The sequence below is a fragment of the Schistocerca serialis genome, unplaced genomic scaffold (genome assembly GCF_023864345.2).
Source record: "Schistocerca serialis cubense isolate TAMUIC-IGC-003099 unplaced genomic scaffold, iqSchSeri2.2 HiC_scaffold_295, whole genome shotgun sequence".
Classification (NCBI taxonomy): Eukaryota; Metazoa; Arthropoda; class Insecta; order Orthoptera; family Acrididae; genus Schistocerca; species Schistocerca serialis.
The window spans coordinates 97,501-105,000 of NW_026047863.1; the positions used below are offsets into that span (position 1 = coordinate 97,501).

The 7,500-nt window shown below is 54.6% G+C and overlaps 3 non-coding genes across 3 annotated transcripts in view; all 3 read right to left on the reverse strand.

Annotated features, from left to right (window-relative positions):
- Nucleotides 1–1,505, reverse strand: part of LOC126444692 (large subunit ribosomal RNA) — a 4,210-nt gene extending 2,705 nt beyond the window's left edge. Inside the window, exon 1 of the ribosomal RNA XR_007582698.1 lies at nt 1–1,505. This exon is cut by the window's left edge and continues 2,705 nt beyond it. This is a non-coding gene — a ribosomal RNA (large subunit ribosomal RNA).
- Nucleotides 1,506–1,693: 188 nt separating this feature from the next.
- LOC126444657 (5.8S ribosomal RNA) lies at nt 1,694–1,848 on the reverse strand. The gene has a single exon (XR_007582666.1). It is a non-coding gene; the product is annotated as a 5.8S ribosomal RNA (ribosomal RNA).
- Nucleotides 1,849–2,201: 353 nt separating this feature from the next.
- LOC126444682 (small subunit ribosomal RNA) lies at nt 2,202–4,110 on the reverse strand. Its single transcript, XR_007582689.1, has one exon. It is a non-coding gene; the product is annotated as a small subunit ribosomal RNA (ribosomal RNA).
- Between the last annotated feature and the right edge of the window lie 3,390 nt (nt 4,111–7,500).

Genomic DNA, 7,500 nt, shown 5'->3' on the forward strand with positions numbered 1-7,500 from the left:
CGGCGTTTGGTTCATCCCACAGCGCCAGTTCTGCTTACCAAAAGTGGCCCACTTGGCACTCCGATCCGAGTCGTTTGCTCGCGGCTTCAGCATATCAAGCAAGCCGGAGATCTCACCCATTTAAAGTTTGAGAATAGGTTGAGGTCGTTTCGGCCCCAAGGCCTCTAATCATTCGCTTTACCGGATGAGACTCGTACGAGCACCAGCTATCCTGAGGGAAACTTCGGAGGGAACCAGCTACTAGATGGTTCGATTAGTCTTTCGCCCCTATACCCAGCTCCGACGATCGATTTGCACGTCAGAATCGCTACGGACCTCCATCAGGGTTTCCCCTGACTTCGTCCTGGCCAGGCATAGTTCACCATCTTTCGGGTCCCAACGTGTACGCTCTAGGTGCGCCTCACCTCGCAATGAGGACGAGACGCCCCGGGAGTGCGGAGGCCGCCGCCCCGTGAAGGGCGGGGAAGCCCCATCCTCCCTCGGCCCGCGCAAGGCGAGACCTTCACTTTCATTACGCCTTTAGGTTTCGTACAGCCCAATGACTCGCGCACATGTTAGACTCCTTGGTCCGTGTTTCAAGACGGGTCGTGAAATTGTCCAAAGCTGAAGCGCCGCTGACGGGAGCGATTATTCCGCCCGAGAGCATCCCGAGCCAACAGCGGCGCGGGTCCGGGGCCGGGCCAGGTAGGTCCGTCATCCGGGAAGAACCGCGCGCGCTTGCCGGGAGCCCGAGCGCCCAAAGGGGCGAATCGACTCCTCCAGATATACCGCCGGGCAGCCAGCCAGGACACCGGGGCTCTGCCCAACAGACGCGAACCGAGGCCCGCGGAAGGACAGGCTGCGCACCCGGGCCGTAGGCCGGCACCCAGCGGGTCGCGACGTCCTACTAGGGGAGAAGTGCGGCCCACCGCACACCGGAACGGCCCCACCCCGCGGCGAGTGGAAAGGCAACCGGACACGACCCCGCCGCGGATTGCTCCGCGCGGGCGGCCGGCCCCATCTGCCGAGGGCGGAGGCCAGTGGCCGGATGGGCGTGAATCTCACCCGTTCGACCTTTCGGACTTCTCACGTTTACCCCAGAACGGTTTCACGTACTTTTGAACTCTCTCTTCAAAGTTCTTTTCAACTTTCCCTCACGGTACTTGTTCGCTATCGGTCTCGTGGTCATATTTAGTCTCAGATGGAGTTTACCACCCACTTGGAGCTGCACTCTCAAGCAACCCGACTCGAAGGAGAGGTCCCGCCGACGCTCGCACCGGCCGCTACGGGCCTGGCACCCTCTACGGGCCGTGGCCTCATTCAAGTTGGACTTGGGCTCGGCGCGAGGCGTCGGGGTAGTGGACCCTCCCAAACACCACATGCCACGACAGGCGGCAGCCTGCGGGGTTCGGTGCTGGACTCTTCCCTGTTCGCTCGCCGCTACTGGGGGAATCCTTGTTAGTTTCTTTTCCTCCGCTTAGTAATATGCTTAAATTCAGCGGGTAGTCTCGCCTGCTCTGAGGTCGTTGTACGAGGTGTCGCACGCCACACCGCCAGCCGGCTGTGCACGCTACCGAGTAAGTACCGGTATGCGAACCGCCAGGCGACGGGCGCGCATCGCACGTTTAAGGAGACGCGGCCGGCCCCACAGGCGGCCACGACACTCCCAGGTCTGCGAAGCGGGGCAAACGCCGCGCGCTTCAGTATACGTAGCCGACCCTCAGCCAGACGTGGCCCGGGAACGGAATCCATGGACCGCAATGTGCGTTCGAAACGTCGATGTTCATGTGTCCTGCAGTTCACATGTCGACGCGCAATTTGCTGCGTTCTTCATCGACCCACGAGCCGAGTGATCCACCGTCCTGGGTGATCTTTTCATAGTTTCCACCATCTCTTTCGAGACAGTTGCATAGGCGGGACTGAGGCGTGTGGCGGCCCTGTTCCAGCGTTCAGTGTCCAACGGCCTCACGGCCGATGGGCGTCGTACGGCTCCACACCGGAGCGGACAGGCAGTCGGGCGAAAGTCACTCAAAACCGGCGCCAGGCGCCAGGTGCCGCAGGCCAGCCGCTCCAGCGCTTCAGCGCTCGTACCACACAACATTGCCTTTAGTTTTGAGACGAACGCGTGGTTCCGCACGCGGCGCACGGCTACTGCGAGCCGTACAGGTAGCTGCGTGTTGCGCGACACGACACGCACATCGAAAGACATGCAGTCTAGTCGGTAATGATCCTTCCGCAGGTTCACCTACGGAAACCTTGTTACGACTTTTACTTCCTCTAAATGATCAAGTTTGGTCATCTTTCCGGTAGCATCGGCAACGACAGAGTCAATGCCGCGTACCAGTCCGAAGACCTCACTAAATCATTCAATCGGTAGTAGCGACGGGCGGTGTGTACAAAGGGCAGGGACGTAATCAACGCGAGCTTATGACTCGCGCTTACTGGGAATTCCTCGTTCATGGGGAACAATTGCAAGCCCCAATCCCTAGCACGAAGGAGGTTCAGCGGGTTACCCCGACCTTTCGGCCTAGGAAGACACGCTGATTCCTTCAGTGTAGCGCGCGTGCGGCCCAGAACATCTAAGGGCATCACAGACCTGTTATTGCTCAATCTCGTGCGGCTAGAAGCCGCCTGTCCCTCTAAGAAGAAAAGTAATCGCTGACAGCACGAAGGATGTCACGCGACTAGTTAGCAGGCTAGAGTCCCGTTCGTTATCGGAATTAACCAGACAAATCGCTCCACCAACTAAGAACGGCCATGCACCACCACCCACCGAATCAAGAAAGAGCTATCAATCTGTCAATCCTTCCGGTGTCCGGGCCTGGTGAGGTTTCCCGTGTTGAGTCAAATTAAGCCGCAGGCTCCACTCCTGGTGGTGCCCTTCCGTCAATTCCTTTAAGTTTCAGCTTTGCAACCATACTTCCCCCGGAACCCAAAAGCTTTGGTTTCCCGGAGGCTGCCCGCCGAGTCATCGGAGGAACTGCGGCGGATCGCTGGCTGGCATCGTTTATGGTTAGAACTAGGGCGGTATCTGATCGCCTTCGAACCTCTAACTTTCGTTCTTGATTAATGAAAACATACTTGGCAAATGCTTTCGCTTCTGTTCGTCTTGCGACGATCCAAGAATTTCACCTCTAACGTCGCAATACGAATGCCCCCGCCTGTCCCTATTAATCATTACCTCGGGTTCCGAAAACCAACAAAATAGAACCGAGGTCCTATTCCATTATTCCATGCACACAGTATTCAGGCGGGCTTGCCTGCTTTAAGCACTCTAATTTGTTCAAAGTAAACGTGCCGGCCCACCGAGACACTCAATAAAGAGCACCCTGGTAGGATTTCAACGGGGTCCGCCTCGGGACGCACGAGCACGCACGAGGCGGTCGCACGCCTTCGGCTCGCCCCACCGGCAGGACGTCCCACGATACATGCCAGTTAAACACCGACGGGCGGTGAACCAACAGCGTGGGACACAAATCCAACTACGAGCTTTTTAACCGCAACAACTTTAATATACGCTATTGGAGCTGGAATTACCGCGGCTGCTGGCACCAGACTTGCCCTCCAATAGATACTCGTTAAAGGATTTAAAGTGTACTCATTCCGATTACGGGGCCTCGGATGAGTCCCGTATCGTTATTTTTCGTCACTACCTCCCCGTGCCGGGAGTGGGTAATTTGCGCGCCTGCTGCCTTCCTTGGATGTGGTAGCCGTTTCTCAGGCTCCCTCTCCGGAATCGAACCCTGATTCCCCGTTACCCGTTACAACCATGGTAGGCGCAGAACCTACCATCGACAGTTGATAAGGCAGACATTTGAAAGATGCGTCGCCGGTACGAGGACCGTGCGATCAGCCCAAAGTTATTCAGAGTCACCAAGGCAAACGGACCGGACGAGCCGACCGATTGGTTTTGATCTAATAAAAGCGTCCCTTCCATCTCTGGTCGGGACTCTGTTTGCATGTATTAGCTCTAGAATTACCACAGTTATCCAAGTAACGTGGGTACGATCTAAGGAACCATAACTGATTTAATGAGCCATTCGCGGTTTCACCTTAATGCGGCTTGTACTGAGACATGCATGGCTTAATCTTTGAGACAAGCATATGACTACTGGCAGGATCAACCAGGGAGCTGCGTCAACTAGAGCTGAGCAGCCGGCCGCCCGGGAGTGTGTCCCGGGGGCCCGCGCGAACACGCAAGCGTCCGCTCAATTATTCTGCAAACAGGAGGAGGCTGAGCTCCCCTGCACAACACACCTCGAAACCCTCTCAGGTCCCGGCGGCGCGCAGCGCCGTCCTAAGTACTTGGTCGGGTTCGAGAGAGGCGCAATCGCCCGGAGTTAGGCGAGTAGACGCTTTAGGTGCGACCACCCGTGCTCCCAACTGAGCTTGCCGCTGCCGACAGAGGCCCGGGAGCGTGCTGTCGTGGCATTGCCGGCGGGAGACAACACGCGCCACCTACGGTGACCGGCAGCTCCAACGCCAGCGCCACAGAAGGACAAAAGCCCCACTTGGGTGCCGAAGCGAACTCTCCCAGCACAGCGCACGCGCCAACACGTCCGCACAGCTGCGATACAAACCACCTGCGAGAACCGCTGGGGCGACCGAGCAGCAGACGGCGTCGCGGCGCCGAGCGCCGGGCGGCGGCGCATCCTCAGCGCACACAGTCCTCAATCGGACCAGCACACTGCAGATGGCCACCGCGCTTCGCACCGGGCCCGCGAGGACCTACTTTGGCCGCAAGGCGCCGCGAGCAGGGGGCCCCGGCGCGCAGCTGCGCCGCCTGCCGCGTCCGTCGGCCGGCGCGCCTGCCACTGGCCGCCCCCACCAGCCGGCTGTAGCGCGTGCGCCCACGCACCGCGCTGCCAGCACGCCGGGCGGCCCCCCCTCACCGGCCGGGGACAGTCTCACCCAGCCACCGCCGCGTATCGCCTCACACCCAGATCCCCTTTCACGTTCGTGGGCATGGTGGGTATCCCTGAAACAACCAGTTAATAGCTCGACCGATCGTCGCCAACACTGATTCACCTCTAGCGAGAACAACCGCACCACAACGGGTTACCTGTTGTTCATTTGCGTAACGTCACCAGCAAACGTAGACGTCCATCGCCATTTGCAACGAGTATTGCATGCCTGTGTCAGGTGTCACAACACACTACGTCTGCCCACATAGACGCAACAACATGTGCACGCCTCGAGAACACGTGGAAGGTAGCCCCCGTACGTATGCGGTGTCCATTGCGCGAACGACTGTCAGCCGGCCTCTGCAGGATGTCGCAGATGTGGAACGCGGTGCAACATGCTATCACGGTGTGTGAGAAGAGACGACTACGTCCGAATACACGCTCCACTGCATCAACAGACTGCTCATGCTGATCGCCATCGAGGGCGTCCGTTCCTCCCACACGTCTGAATGGCGTACCACACTGCAATCCAGCTCTTATAGGGAGACGACACGTAGCTGCGTGCACAATATTTGGACTGTATGGTCTGCCGTTGCTAGGCGCAGTCGTCGTACGGTCACACATGTGCCACGATGTATCATTCAGTACATACGGACCAATGTGCAGTACAGTTTGTGGGTTTTGCGTACATCGGCGGACAGGTGACAGGCCGTACCACAACGTAGGCTGAGTACGTCGGCATGCGAAGGGCATTGAACATGCAAACTTCTCAACGACCAGCTTGCGAAGGCAGGGGGGAAGGGGGGGGGGGCATGTACGTCCTGCTGCTATCCACATTACAGTGTATAGCAGGAGCATGTGGAAAGTCAGCAACACCTGCAAGGTGTTTAACATGACGCGATACACAGGGGACCGGGCAGTGCGAATAGCGAACTATATTGCGAGGGTTGCGGTTAGGCAACACTACACTAATTTAACGAGTTGCATAACAATTACAGAGCAGGTTAAGGCGCAATATAGGTTAGGTTAAGGCACAACATGGGTTACGTTAAAGCACAACATGGGTTACGTTAAAGCACAACATGGGTTACGTTAAAGCACAACATGGGTTACGTTAAAGCACAATTTAGGTTACGTTAAAGCACAATTTAGGTTACGTTGAAGCACAATTTAGGTTACGTTGAAGCACAATTTAGGTTACGTTGAAGCACAATTTAGGTTACGTTGAAGCACAATTTAGGTTACGTTGAAGCACAAATTAGGTTACGTTGAGGCACAAATTAGGTTACGTTGAGGCACAAATTAGGTTACGTTGAGGCACAAATTAGGTTACGTTGAGGCACAAATTAGGTTACGTTGAGGCACAATATGGGTTAGGTTGAGGCACAATATGGGTTAGGTTGAGGCACAATATGGGTTAGGTTGAGGCACAATATGGGTTAGGTTGAGGCACAATATGGGTTAGGTTGAGGCACAAATTGGGTTAGGTTGAGGCACAATATGGGTTAGGTTAAGGCACAATATGGGTTAGGTTAAGGTACAATATGGGTTAGGTTAAGGTACAATATGGGTTAGGTTAAGGTACAATATGGGTTAGGTTAAGGTACAATATGGGTTAGGTTAAGGTACAATATGGGTTAGGTTAAGGCACAATATGGGTTAGGTTAAGGCACAACATGGGTTAGGTTAAGGCACAACATGGGTTAGGTTAAGGCACAACATGGGTTAGGTTAAGGCACAACATGGGTTAGGTTAAGGCACAACATGGGTTAGGTTAAGGCACAATATGGGTTAGGTTAAGGCACAATATGGGTTAGGTTAAGGCACAACATGGGTTAGGTTAAGGCACAATATGGGTTAGGTTAAGGCACAACATGGGTTAGGTTAAGGCACAACATGGGTTAGGTTAAGGTACAATATGGGTTAGGTTAAGGTACAATATGGGTTAGGTTAAGGTACAATATGGGTTAGGTTAAGGTACAATATGGGTTAGGTTAAGGTACAATATGGGTTAGGTTAAGGTACAATATGGGTTAGGTTAAGGTACAATATGGGTTAGGTTAAGGTACAATATGGGTTAGGTTAAGGTACAATATGGGTTAGGTTAAGGCACAACATGGGTTAGGTTAAGGCACAACATGGGTTAGGTTAAGGCACAACATGGGTTAGGTTAAGGCACAACATGGGTTAGGTTAAGGCACAACATGGGTTAGGTTAAGGCACAACATGGGTTAGGTTAAGGCACAACATGGGTTAGGTTAAGGCACAACATGGGTTAGGTTAAGGCACAACATGGGTTAGGTTAAGGCACAACATGGGTTAGGTTAAGGTACAATATGGGTTAGGTTAAGGCACAACATGGGTTAGGTTAAGGCACAACATGGGTTAGGTTAAGGCACAACATGGGTTAGGTTAAGGCACAACATGGGTTAGGTTAAGGCACAACATGGGTTAGGTTAAGGCACAACATGGGTTAGGTTAAGGCACAACATGGGTTAGGTTAAGGCACAACATAGGTTAGGTTAAGGCACAACATAGGTTAGGTTAAGGCACAACATAGGTTAGGTTAAGGCACAACATACGTTAGGTTAAGGCACAACGTAGGTTAGGTTAAGGC